Raw genomic sequence first — 13,874 nt, 5'->3', positions numbered from 1 at the left:
GATGCTTTCCTCTGACAGAGGAGCAAATACTAGTTTTTTGAGAAATGCTCTTTGGTAAGATTTAGAAATGTGAGTTGCTTGATAGTTCAGGTAGGTGAGTTGATTGGGTAAAATGCCATACATAAAGGGCAAGTGTATATGGTTCCATTGCTCCTTGATCATGGAGAGGTCTTTTTAGCCACTTTTTGAATCTTGTGGCAATTTTTAAGAAAATAGACTTTATTTTTTAAGAGAAGTTTTAGGTTCACAGTAAAATTGAGCATAAGGTACAGAGAGTTCCTGTATTCTTTCTGCCCCAATATAGGCACAACCTCCCCACTGTCAAAATCCAATACACATCTTTATTACCCAAAGTCCAGAGTTTATTTCAAGGATAACACTTGGTGGTATACATTCACTGGATTTGGACAAATATGTAATGACATGGTCTGCCATTATAGTGTAGTACAGAATAATTTCACTGCCCTAAAAATCTGTGCTCTGCCTGTTTATTTTTCCCAAACCCCTTACCCCTAGCAATCACAGGTCCTTTTACTGTCTGCATAGTGTTAGTTTTCCAAAATGTCATATAGTTGGGATGATACAGTATGTAGCCTCTTCAGATTGACTTTTTTCACTTAGCAATATGCACTTAAGGTTCCTCCATGTCTTTTTATGGCTTGAAGCCTTATTTTTTTTAGCGCTGAATAATATTCCATTTTCTGAATGTACCACAGTTTATTCACCTACTGAAAGACATCTTGGTTGCTTCTAAGTTTTGGTAATTTTGAATAAAGCTGTTGTAAACAACCATGTGCAGGCTTTTGTGTGGACATAAGTTTTTCACTCATTTGGATAAATACCATGGAACGTAATTGCTGGATTGTATGTGAAGAGTATGTGTAGTTTTGTAAGCAACTGTCAAATGGTTTTCCAAGGTGGCTGTATCATTTTGCATTCCCATCAACAATTAATAAGGGGTTCCTGTTGCTGGAAATGCTTCTCAGGATTTGGTGTTGTCAGTGTTTTGGATTTTGACCATTCTAGTGAGTGTGTAATGGTATCTGATTGTTTTAATTTGCAGTTCCCTCATGACATGATAATTTTTTTTCATAGGCTCTTTTATCATCTGTATTTCTTCTTTAATGAAATATGTTCAAATCTTTGCCAATTTTTAAATCAAGTTGTTTTATTGTTAAGTTTTAAGAATTTTTTGGGGTGTGTGTGTGTGTGTGTGTGTGTGTGTGTATCTCCAGGCTGGTGGCGGTGGCACAATCTCAGCTCACTGCAACCTTCACCTCCTGAGTTCTTTAATTTGTTGAATAAGACTATCTTTTCACCATTGTACTGGCTTTGCTCTTTTGTCAAAGATCAGTTGACAATAACTAACTAAATAAATCTTGTTTATAGAGATGGGAGTCTCTCCATGTTGCCCAGGCTGAAGTGCTATGGATTCACAAGCACAATTATAGCAAACTGGACGTCAAACTCCTGGACTCAAGCAGTCCTCCCACTTCAGCCTCCTAAGTATCTGGCATTTCAGGCACACTCACCATACCCAGCTCCAGTTGACTGCATTTATGTGGGTCTATTTCTGAGCTCAACTGATCTGTTTGTCTGTTTTCTTGAAATACCATCCTATCTTGATTACTGTGGCTTTATAGTAAGTCAGTCTTGAAATTGAGTAGCATATTGAGTTGGCTATTCTGGGTTTCTAGCCTCTACTTATAAACTTTATTTGTACTTTTTTTTCCCATATAAACTTTAGAGTGAGTTTGTCAATATCCACAGAATAATTTGTTGGGATTTTGATCAAGTTGGGAAAAACTGACATTTTGACAATTTTGAGTCTGCCTATTCATGAACATGGAATATCTCAACATTTATTTAGTTCTTCTTTGATTTCTTTAATCAGTTTTTTCATTTTTCTTATGTAGATTTTGAACATATTTGATTTGACTTATACATAAGTATTTCATTTTTGGAGGGAGCTAATGAAAATGGTATTGTGTTTTAATTTCAATTTCAGATTATTACTGGTATATAGGAAAGTGATTGTTACGTTAACCTTGTGACCTGTAACCTTGCGATAATTGCTTATTAATTCTGGTAGTTTTTTCATTGATTCTTTGAGATTTTCTAATGGGAAGTCTTGTCATTTGTGAACAAAAACAGTTTTCTTTCTAACTTTACAATCGGTGTTGTTTTGTTTCCTTTTTTTGTCATATCGCATTAGGACTTCCAGTATGATGTTGAAAAGGAATAGTAGGAGGAGACATCTTTTTCTTGTTGATCTTAATGGGAAGGCTTCTTGTTTCTCATTGTTAAGTGTGAGGTCAGCTGTAGAGTTTTAAAAATAGATGTGCTTTTTCTTGTTGAGGAAGAAACTTTATGTTCCTAGTTTGTTGAAAATTTTTATCATGAATGGATGCTGGATTTTGTTAAATGCTTTTTCTGCATTTATGGAGATGATCATGTGATTTTTCTTTTTTAGCCTGTTAATATGATGGATTATATTAATTGAATTCCACGTGTGAAACCAGCTTTGTATACCTGAGATAAACTGGACTTGATCATGGTGTATAATTCTTTTTATATGTTGCTGTTTTTAATTTGCTAATATTTCTGGTCACACTTTTTATTAATAGCTTGGTTAGATCTCTTCATGGCATGCTGATCAAATATTCAGTTAAAACTTTGAAAAATGGCATATATGTCTATGATAGAATTGAAGTCTGATTTTTTTTCTTCTACAGGCTGGATTGGCCAAATCTAACAATATGGAATTTAATATGCATTATATAAAGATTTTTTGAGAATCAGTTCAATATGTGTATTTAACAGCACGCATTACCTGGGATTTTAGTTCCAGCTCTGCCACTTAGAAGCTATGTTACATTGAACAAGTTATTTAATCTTTTTGTCTCAGTTTCTTCATCCATAAAGTGGGAATTGTTATAAAATAAGTAATAAATATAGGCTCTTAAAATAATAGCTGGCACACAGTAAGGGATGATGAAATGTAATCTGTGATTATTATAAAATTTTGTACTTGGGTTCAAACAAACTCAATTTTTTAGGACTTAAGTGATAGGATTTAGGACAACTAAGAAAGACTGGATATCTTAGTCTTTTGTTGATTGTAAACTCAAGGAAATGATAGTGTGACTTCAATAGGATAAATGTTAATGTCGGCCAGGCTGACAAGTCATTTACAATTGCTTGAAGCCAGAGGCAGCACCTTAGCAAATAACTTAAAGGTCAGAAGAATAAGGTTTCTAGGTCGGGCACAGTGGCTCAGGCCTATAATCCCAGCACTTTAGGTAGCCAAATTGAGTGCATCACCTGAGGTCAGGAGTTTAAGACCACCCTGGCCTACAGGCGAAACCCTGTTTCTACAAAAAATACAAAAATTAGCCAGGCATGGTGGTAGGCGCCTGTAATCGCAACTATTCGGGAGGCTGAGGCAGGAGAATTGCTTGAATCCAGGAGGCGGAATTTGCATTAAACTGAGATTGTGCCATTGTACTCCAACCTGGGCAACAAGAGCGAGACTCTGTCTCAAAAAAAAAAAAAAAAAGTTAATGTAGTTGAAAGGGCTAAAAAAAAGTTTACTAAAAAAAGTGTTTAGTTAACACTTCTGATATTGCCTTTGCCAATCTCCCACTATAATAATTAGAAGGAAAATACACATTTAATATTTCTGAAATTGAGATGGATGGAAAACCCTTTGCCAGAATCTAGGAGAAATATTCAATTACTTATGAAGTAGAAGGATCTGGACAGAGAAAGACCCACCATTCCCAGATTTTGGCATAAGATCCTCTGCCACAAGGAAAATACTTTATGTCTTTCTTTCCTGTGGCCTATCCTTGGGCCTGTAGACACAGGGTTGACACCAACTTGAAAATTGGGCAGCTTTCCCAGTGACTTTCAAGCCTAAATAAAATACTTATACAAAAGGAAGCTGTTGGCCAGGTGCAGTGGCTCACACTTGTAATCCCAGTGCTTTAAAAAGGCCAAGGTGGGAGGATTGTTTGAGGTCAGGAGCTCGAGATCAACCTGGACAACATTGTAGAGAAAAAATTCTCTACAAACATTTTTTTAAAAACTACCTGAGAGGTCGGGCCTGGTGGTTCACACCTGTAATCCCAGCACTTTGGGAGGCCGAGGTGGGCAGATCACCTGAGGTCAGGAGTTTGAGACCAGCCTGACCAACAATGGTGAAACCCCTACTCTACTAAAAATATATAAAGTAGCCGGGTGTGGTGATGCACACCTGTATTCCCTATTACTCGGGAAGCTGAGGCTGAAGAATCGCTTGAACCCCAAAGGTGAAGGTTGCAGTGAGCTGAGATTGTGCCATTGCATTTCAGCATGTGCAACCAGAGCAAAAATCCATCTCAAAAAAAAAAAAGCTGAGCATGGTGGTCTGCACCTGTAGATCTAGCTACTTGGGAGGCTGAGGTGGGAAGATCCATTGAGCTCAAGGAGTTCGAAGTTACAGTGAGCTATGATCGTGCCACTGCACTGCAGCCTAGAGGACACAGTAAGACCCTGCCTCTTTAAAAAAAAAAAAAAAAAAAAAAAAAGGAAGGTTTCCTTCCTCAGTGAGACCTAACACAAACTTTTTTTTTTTTTTTTTGAGACGGAGTTTCACTCTTGTTACCCAGGCTGGAGTACAATGGCGCGATCTCGGCTCACCGCAACCTCCACCTCCTGGATTCAGGCAATTCTCCTGCCTGAACCTCCTGAGTAGCTGGGATTACAGGCGCGCACCACCATGCCCAGCTAATTTTTTTTTTTTTTTGTATTAGTAGAGACAGGGTTTCACCATGTTGACCAGGATGGTCTCGATCTCTTGACTTTGTGATCCACCCGCCTCGGCCTCCCAAAGTGCTGGGATTACAGGCTTGAGCCATCGCGCCCGGCCAACATAAACATTTTAATACTGCAAATTATGTTTCTTCTCCCTGATCCTGATATTTCTAAACTCCTTTACCTTGTTCATATTTTTACTACAGCTTTTTTTTCCCCTTTTTTAAAGATGGAGTCTTGCTCTGTTGCCCAGGCTGGAGTGCAGTACTGCAATCTCAGCTGACTGCAACCTCTGCCTCCTGGGTTCAAGCAATTCTCTGCCTCAGCCTCCTGAGTAGCTGGGATTACAGGTGCCTGCCCCTACGCCTGGCTAATTTTTTTGTACTTTTAGTAGAGACGGGGTTTTGCCGTCAGGCTGGTCTTGAACTTCTGACTTGATGATGTATCCACCTTGGCTTCCCAAAGTGCTGGGATTACAGGCATGAGCCACTGCGCCAGACCTATAGCGTTTAGCTTTTAACTAGCTATATAATTTACTTATGTTTATTGTTTGTCTTCCACGAGACTACAATGTAAGTCCCATGATGGATTTGTTCATTGAAGTATTCTAAGCACCAAGAACAGTGCCTGGCAAGCATAGACACTCAATAAATATTTGTTAAGTGAGTTGAATGAACAAAATCTGAGGCTAAAGCCCAGTATATTATACCAGTAAAAGCATAGCAGCTTTAATTGAAGGCAGGGCAGGGACCTACTGTTCTCCCCGCTGGGTCCTGCCCTTGCACCTTGTGGCCTCACTGCAAGAAGCACAGTTTGAAGCTACCTTACAAGTAATGATCTGTGAAGTTGCTGGAATAGGGTACACCCATTTCATTTTATCCCTTCTTTCTGTATTATCCAAAGACAGTAATTCCTAGAAAACAACTGGGCCTGGGTGGGGTGGTGGTAGATACTTACAGTGGCTATGGAAAGGTTCATTTTTTATGGGAAATATATTTCCTAAATTATAAAGCTCTATTGCAACATCTGTGAGAGAGAGAATCCTGGTTACAATTTTTATGACTTCATTTGAGAATGTCATGCTAATGTTTTAGATACTTATAAAAAACAAAATAAAAAATCAATAAACATAGGGATAAAACCCTAAAAGTGTAAACAGAATCAGATGAACCTAATTGTATTTCAGCTACACTTAAGGAAGAAAGGTAAGTAAAATTTGAGCATAGTATACGCTTAAACTCAAGATAAACAAAAATATAAACAGTAATGAGTCCTAGTTTCTAGGCTTTTTTTTTGTAGTGGTATGAATTAGCAATTTTGAAACTTTTTTGTCTGTTCTAGGATTGAACAGATGAGTAAGTATATTGAGGATAATGGAAGTCAACTTTTTTCTTTGTTGGAGAAAGGAGTTTTATATATGGAAAAGAGAAAAGGCTAGAATAAACCCCATGATGTTGAATTTGAATTGGAAGTTATGGTTTTTAATAGCTATTCATATCTATGTAATATATAATTATCTATAAGCATTTAATATCTATATAAATATAGGGGAATACACATATATGTATCTATTCATATATTTTTATACAGATATACACATACAGGCACATACATATGTGTACATGCATATGCATGTATGTGTATATGATACACATTTATATATGTATATTCTAGCTTTGTGTGCATACATATGCATGTGTCTGTATATACATACACACACACACACACACACACATTTATGTATGTATGTGTATATTCCAGCTTTGTTTTCTAAGAGGGCCTAGAAGCAATTATTTCTCTCTCTTTTTTTTTTTTTTTGAGATGGAGTATTTCTCTGTCTCCCAGGCTGGAGTGCAGTGGTGTGATCTCAGCACACTGCAACCTCTGCCTCCCAGGTTCAAGCGATTCATCTGCTTCAGCTTCCCAAAAAGCTGAGATTATAGGCTCCAACCACCAAACCTGGCTAATTTTTTTATTTTTAGTGGGAACATGGGTTTCACCATGTTGGCCAGGCTGGTCTTGAACTCCAGACCTCAAGTGATACGCCCACCTCTGCCTCCCAAAATACTGGGATTACAGGCATGAGGCACTGCACCACATCTGGCCTGTATTTTTATTAATAGTGGAGATGGGGTTTTGCCATGTTGCCCAGGCTGGTCTTGAACTCCTGGGCTCAGGTGATTCGTCCACCCCAGCCTCCCAAAGTGCTGAGATTACAAACATGAGCCACCGAGCCCGGCTACTTCTCCTCTATCTTAATCTATTTGTGTTGCTGTAACAGAATACTTGAGACTGGGTAATTTATAAAGAACAGAATTTTATGTTCTCACCGTTCTGGTGGCTGGAAAGTCCAAGATCAAGGTGCTGGCAGGTTCAGTTGTCTGTTCCGGAGAAGAGGAACCCAGTGTCTTCAAATGGTCAAAGAATGGAAAAACCAGCTAGCTGAAGTTGCGGGAAGCCTTATTCCCATTCAGGAGGGAGGAACCCTCCTGGGCTAATCACCCCTTAAGGGCCTCACCCCTTAATACTCTCACATTGGTAACACTTGAATTTTGAGGGGGCAGCATTCAAATCATAACTCCCTGTAACAATGAACACACCTAATTAAGTTCTCTATATTTCAGTATGGACTGTATATTATATGTGGACTGTAGTTACATAGTAACTTTAACATTCGTACTGATTTGCTTAGCTATATTGTGGTTATCTAAGCAAATATTTTTGTTCCTAGGAGAATATACAAAAACATTTAGGACTAAAATGGTATATAGTGTTTGCAGCTTACTCTCATATGATTAAGAAAAAAAAAAGTATGAGATGGGCCTGGTGTGGGCTCACACCTGTAATCCTAGCACTTTGGGAGTCCGAGGTGGGACCCAAGGAGTTCAAGACCAACCTGGGAAACATAGTGAGACCCCATCTCAAGAAAAAATGAACGAGAAAGAGAATGAATGATAAAGCAAATTGGATGAAATGTAAATAATTGATAATCTTTGCAAATATTCTTTAAATTTGAAATTATATAAAGTTAAAAATTTACCTAAAATCTTTTCATATATCTTGGTTGTAATCAAACCAACCTGACTTTATAGAATTCACAGAAGTGACAAAAAATTATTTAGAGAAAATGAAGTAGCAAAGGAAATGCTGATCATGCAGAAAAATTCCAAATTGTTGGCATACAGAGAAGAGCCTGATTTTTTTGTTTGTTATTCTGTCATTGCATAGTAACCTCGAGCACCTCATGTTCTGTATTCATATGCTTTAAATATTTTTAAAATAGCTAGTTCAAGGATTTCTAAACACTTCCTACTTAACTAATAAGTTTTCTTACAAAGGGGCACTTTGCAAAAATTAGATGGCCTTTGTTCTAGACAGTTGTACCCTTTTATATTAGTGTTAATCCATTAATCCTACTCATGTGGGCAGAACCCTCATGGTCTAATTATTTCTTCATGGTCCCACCCTCCAGTACCATTACAATAACGATTAGATTTCACTTAATTTTTGGAAGAAACAAACATTCAAATCATAGCAAACTGCAAGCACATGAGTATGGATGAATTTCATAGACATAATATTGAGTGAAAGAAACCAAACACAAAAGGATAATATTGTATGATTCTTTTTAATAAAATTCAGTATAGGCAAAACACATCTGCGATGTTAGAAGTTAATTAAGATCTTTCCCCTATCTTTGGTAGGGAAACAGGAAGTGACTGGAAGCAGGAACATAAAGGGGTTTCTAGGGTGCTACTAATGTTCTGTTTTTGCTTTGGATTCCAATTATCTGTTTCTTTTTTTTTGTTTTTGGCGGCGTTTTGCTCTTGTTGCCCAGGCTGGAGTGCAATGGCGTGATCTTGGGTCACCACAACCTCCACCTCCTGGATTCAAGCGATTCTCCTGCCTGAGCCTCTCTAGTAGCTGGGATTACAACCATGTATCACTATGTCTGGCTAATTTTGTATTTTTAGTAGAGATGGGGTTTCTCCATGTTGGCCAGGCTGGTCTCTAACTCCTGACCTCAGGTGATCCACCCGCCTTTGCCTCCCAGAATGCTGGGATTACAGCCATGAGCCACCACACTGGGGTTCTTTAGTGTAAAATTCTAAGTACAGTATTTGAAAGTAAATTGCAGTTGAAGATATGGTTATTATTGTCAAATACCTTCTTGAAAATGTTCTAGGGCTGGGTGCAGTGGCTCATGCCTGTAGTCCCAGCACTTTGGGAGGCCCAGGCGGGTGAATCATGAGGTCAGGAGTTTGAGACCAGCCTGGCCAACATGGTGAAACCCTGTCTCTACTAAAAATACAAAAAACTAGCTGGGCTTGGTGGTGAGCGCCTGTAATCCCAGCTACTCGGGAGGCTGAAGCAGGAGAATTGCTTGAACCCAGGAGGCGGAGGTTGCAGTGAGCCGAGATCGCACCACTGCACTCCAGCCTGGATGGTAGTGTGAGATTCTATCTCTGAAAAAAAAAGAGAAGAGAAGAGAAGAGAAAAAGGTTCTATTGATTTATTTAGTACGTTTTTATTATCTACCTTCCATTTTAGTGGCAACTGAGAGGCAATATGCACTTTTTTTTCTTTATTTTTCTTTTGACAATATGCACTTCTATACTAACAGAAGGAATACTTTTTAGTTTAAGTTGTTTTTATATTCAGAAGTTAGGGTTGTTGGAATTCCACTTTTCAAATGCTGCAATTTCTGTGAAGTCTTTTTTCATTTCCTCTCTCCAGGTTAGTGATCTCATCCTCCTCTTAAGTTGTCATTTGTGCCTTTCTTAAAGCATTTGCAGTATTTTGTCATATAGGCTTTTTATATTCCTTTTTCTTGATTATGAGAACCTAGAGTTTAGAGATTATGTTGGTGGTTATCTGAACTCCTGTTAATACTGAGTATTGTGACGACTGCATCACACACAGTAGGTTCTCTATAAATAGTTTATCTGATTGCCATTTTTCTAACCTTGAATACCATTTCATAGTTTAATTTTGCTTGTGTAATTTTCTTTGTAAATCAAAATTTTAATATATAGCTGTATAGCTGAATAGATACTCTGTGACCACTTTCCATTTTTGAAAACCAAATCCCAGTTCTATAACTGTCATTCTATAATATTTACCTCTTACCAGTTACATATTTTCTTTGGGGACAGAAATAAATATGCAAAACAAACAAATTCCAAGCCAAGTTGTTGTTGTTGTTGTTGTTTTTTTAACACTTTGCAGAAACTACTGTTTGTTACAAGAAAATAAATGGAATTTTTTGTTTAAGTTCATGTGAAAATGGAAATAAATATAGGACTGTGGGATTAAACATTGAGATACTCTAGAGTGTTTTGAAGCTTCCCTTATATTCCAGTGACCTCTGGGGTTCATTTTCCCTACGACTTTGGCAATATGTCTCTCTTTTCCTGTTTATCTCTTGTAAATATTCCTTTCTATCAGTACCACACGAATCGATTCTTTTTTTTTTTTTTTTTTTGAGACAGGGTCTCACTCTGTTGTCTAGGCTGGAGTGCAATGGCATGATCACAGCTTGCTGCAGCCTCGACCTCCCAGGCTCAAGCTATCCTCCTGCCTCAGCCTCCGGAGTAGCTGGGACCACAGGTGCATGTCACCATATCTGGCTAATTTTAAATTTTTTTTGTAGAGGTGAGGTCTCCCTATGTTGCTTAGCCTGGTCTTGAACTCCTGGGGTCAAGTGAATATCCTGCTGCAGCCTCCCAAAGTGCTGGGATTACAGGCATCAGCCACTGTGCCTGGCCCAAATTGATCCTTCTTGACACAGCTCTTCCTGTTTTGGGCCCCTTGAATTGAATACTAATTACCAGTTTTACTAGAGATATGTGTAGAATGGGATTTGTGGGAGTTGCTCTCAAAAAATAACAATATCCTATCTATTTGTCTTATTTTATATATATATACACACACATAGAGAGAGAGTATTTTATTTCAAAGATCCAGTAATTTATAGATATTTGACTTTTATGTAGGGGAATTATTTGTCATGTATTAGAGAAGATTATGGTCCTACATTAGTGTGTGGATCTTAACAGTTGCTGAAGTAACTTGGAGTGATCATCTTCATTATATCATCATAATAAAATCTTGTTTTATGGGGAAAATTGGGACCTCCTTCTCTTTATTTTGTGTATATGTGTTTTGTTTGCAGTTACTATATTAGTGTAATGCAGCAATAATTATGTTACTAACAACAACTTTGTGAGATGTTTATTATTCTCATTTTACAGATGAGGAAACTGAGGCTTGGTGAAGTTACGAAATTTGTCCAAAATCACACAACTTGTAAAGGGCACAGCCAAGATTCAGAGCCAGGTCTGTCCAACTTCAAAACTCTTAATCATAACCATGAATCCGAAATAGCTGTGAAGTATCAACCTGTGATAAATTGTATTAGTATTAATATTGCTTAACTGTTGTTTAACTCTTACTGATAATATTTTTAATGCTGAATGTTTTTGTCCTTTATAATAATTTCACATATCTTTTCAATATTGTGAAAAGCAGTATGAATGGTAATTAAAGGTCTAGTCTCTGGAGACAGACTACTTGGGTATGAACCCCTAAACCGCTTCATTTACTTGTTGTGTGACATTGAGAAAGTTACTTAACTTTTCCATACTTCAGTTTTTCTATCTATAAAATGGTGATGGTAATACTATCCACCTGATAAGGTTGTAAATATTGAATGATTTAATACATACAAATCATTTACAACAATGCCTGGCACACAGTTAGCATTCGGTGAATGTCAATGATTAGTATTGTCATCTCCTAGCAACCAGCGAAGCAAATTATCATTATATCTAATTCTGTATTAGGAAATTTAGATAAAGCAATGTTTAGGCAGCAATATAGGATATGACAAAACTTACATAAACCAAAATTAAATTTGAATAAGTTAGATCTAAAGAATGTCATTCATTTGATCAAATTTACGTCTATTGTAAAGCAACTTGGGCAACTGCTTATAGATCTCACAGGTACAAGAGCCTTACATATATAAGGTTTATACATAGGTCCACTAGGAGTACCCATTGAGCCTAACATGGTCATTGCATTATGAATGTGTTTTGTCTGTCTTCTCCCTCAGAATGCAATTTATATTTAGAATAAATGTCAACATTTTCAGGTAGCTTTTAAGGAGATGGTGTTTTGGCAGCCTTGATAGAAAAATACCAAGAACCAAAACCTCATGTATTACATGAAATGTTGGCAACATTGCATCACTTGCAGGAGTGCTTATTAGAACTTTTACTATGGTGAATGTGTATACTGAATGACCTTTGAACCAGTGGGACCACAGCACATTCAGCAAGAATTCAGCCATGTACTGATGTATTCTTTTCTCATACTTGTTTATTGTAGCTATCAGAATCCCAAAGTCCTATTCACCATGTTGGTCATTCTCGATCTCCTGACCTCATGATCCGCCCACCTTGGCCTCCCAAAGTGCTGGGATTACAGGTGTGAGCCACTTCACCTGGCCCTGATTATTTACTAATAATAAGTTTATATCTGTTGCGTAAATATCCATGAATGGGAGATAATTTGAGTAAAATTACACAATAATTCAAAAGCTATTATTTAAAGAATGGGACCTACTTTGTATATGAACCCCAGAGCTCTGTAGCTTTATTTTTTTAATTTTTAAATTTTTTCTTGTAGAGACAGAATCTTGCTATGTTACCCAAGTTGGTCTGAAACTCGGGGGCTCAAGCAGTCCTTCTACCTCAGCCTCTGAAAGTGCTGGTATTACAGGCATGCACCACCATGCCCAGCCTATAGCTTTTATTCTACACATACATTTAATTTATTTCTTTCTTTTATGGTATTGAGACTTACTATCCTTGATCAGAGTATCTTTTTGATTATTTAGATATTGAAAATATTTTTCACTAAATTATTTTCTCTGTTTTCCATGAAGAAAAATAAGATGGCCAGGCATGATGGCTCATGCCTGTAATCCCAGCACTTTGGGAGGCCGAGACTGGTAGATCGCTTGATGCCAGGAGTTCAAGACCAGCCTAGCCAACATGGCGAAACCCTGGCTCTACTGAAAATACAAAAATTAGCCAGGTGTAGTGGCACATGCCTGTAATCCCAGCTACTTGGCAAGCTGAGGCACGAGAATTGCTTGAACCTGGGAGGTGGAGGTTGCAGTGAGCTGAGATCGCACCACTGCACTCCAGCCTGGGCAACACAGTGAAACTGTCTTAAAGAAAAAGTGACAGACCTTATTTCTTGTTACTATTGTAAATGGCATATTTTTCCTCTTGTTTTCTTTTCATTTCTGTTTTGTTTCTTTCCTGTGCTTTATTACTTTCTCTTGCCTTAACTATTTAGTACAGTATTCAGTGCAAATGTTAATAGTAGGCATTCCTTTGCTTGACCCCAGAAATTTGAGATCAGCCTGGGCAACATAGCAAGATCCCATGTCTACAAAAAAATTAAAAACTAGCCAGGAGTTGTGGTACATACCTGTAGTCCCAGCTTCTCAGGAGGCTGAAGTGGAAGGATTGTGTAACCCCAGGATGTTGAGACTGCACTGAGCCACGATCGAGCCATAGCACTGTAGCCTGGACAATAGAACAAGACCCTGTCTAAAAAAAATAGTGGACATTGTTATGTTGCACTTAATTTTTTAAAGGAAGTGCTTATTTTGTTTCGCTATTAAGACTAAGGTTTGCGGCCGGGCGCGGTGGCTTATGCCTGTAATCCCAGCACTTTGGGAGGCCAAGGCGGGTGGATCACGAGGTCAAGAGATCGAGACCATCCTGGTCAACATGGTGAAACCCCATCTCTACTAAAAATACAAAAAAATATCTGGGCGTGGTGGCGCGTGCCTGTAATCCCAGCTACTCAGGAGGCTGAGGGAGGAGAATTGCCTGAACCCAGGGGGCGGAGGTTGTGGTGAGCAGAGATCGCGCCATTGCACTCTAGCCTGGGTAACAAGAGCGAAACTCTTGTTACCTTATATATATATATATATATATATATATGGTTTGCTATATATATATATGTGTGTGTGTGTGTGTGTGTATTAATTTTTA

At 38.0% G+C, this 13,874-nt stretch overlaps 1 protein-coding gene across 8 annotated transcripts in view; it reads left to right on the top strand.

Moving 5' to 3' along the window:
• Positions 1-13,874, top strand: part of NUMB (NUMB endocytic adaptor protein) — a 176,359-nt gene that overhangs the window by 61,056 nt on the left and 101,429 nt on the right. For 6 of the 8 annotated variants that reach the window (XM_012438144.3, XM_012438150.3, XM_012438142.3 and 3 more), the window contains exon 3: positions 11,052-11,136. The exons of the other annotated variants lie outside the window; for them this stretch is intronic. The gene's annotated coding sequence lies outside the window, so the exon portion shown is untranslated. The remainder of the gene's footprint in view (positions 1-11,051; positions 11,137-13,874) is intronic. 8 annotated transcript variants of the gene reach the window in all.

Source organism: Aotus nancymaae, unplaced genomic scaffold, assembly GCF_030222135.1.
Source record: "Aotus nancymaae isolate 86718 unplaced genomic scaffold, 86718_ANA_hifiasm-v0.15.2.pri h1tg000011l, whole genome shotgun sequence".
Taxonomy (NCBI): domain Eukaryota; kingdom Metazoa; phylum Chordata; class Mammalia; order Primates; family Aotidae; genus Aotus; species Aotus nancymaae.
Note: the sequence above shows the minus strand (reverse complement) of the source record. Positions and strands in the feature narration are given on the sequence as shown.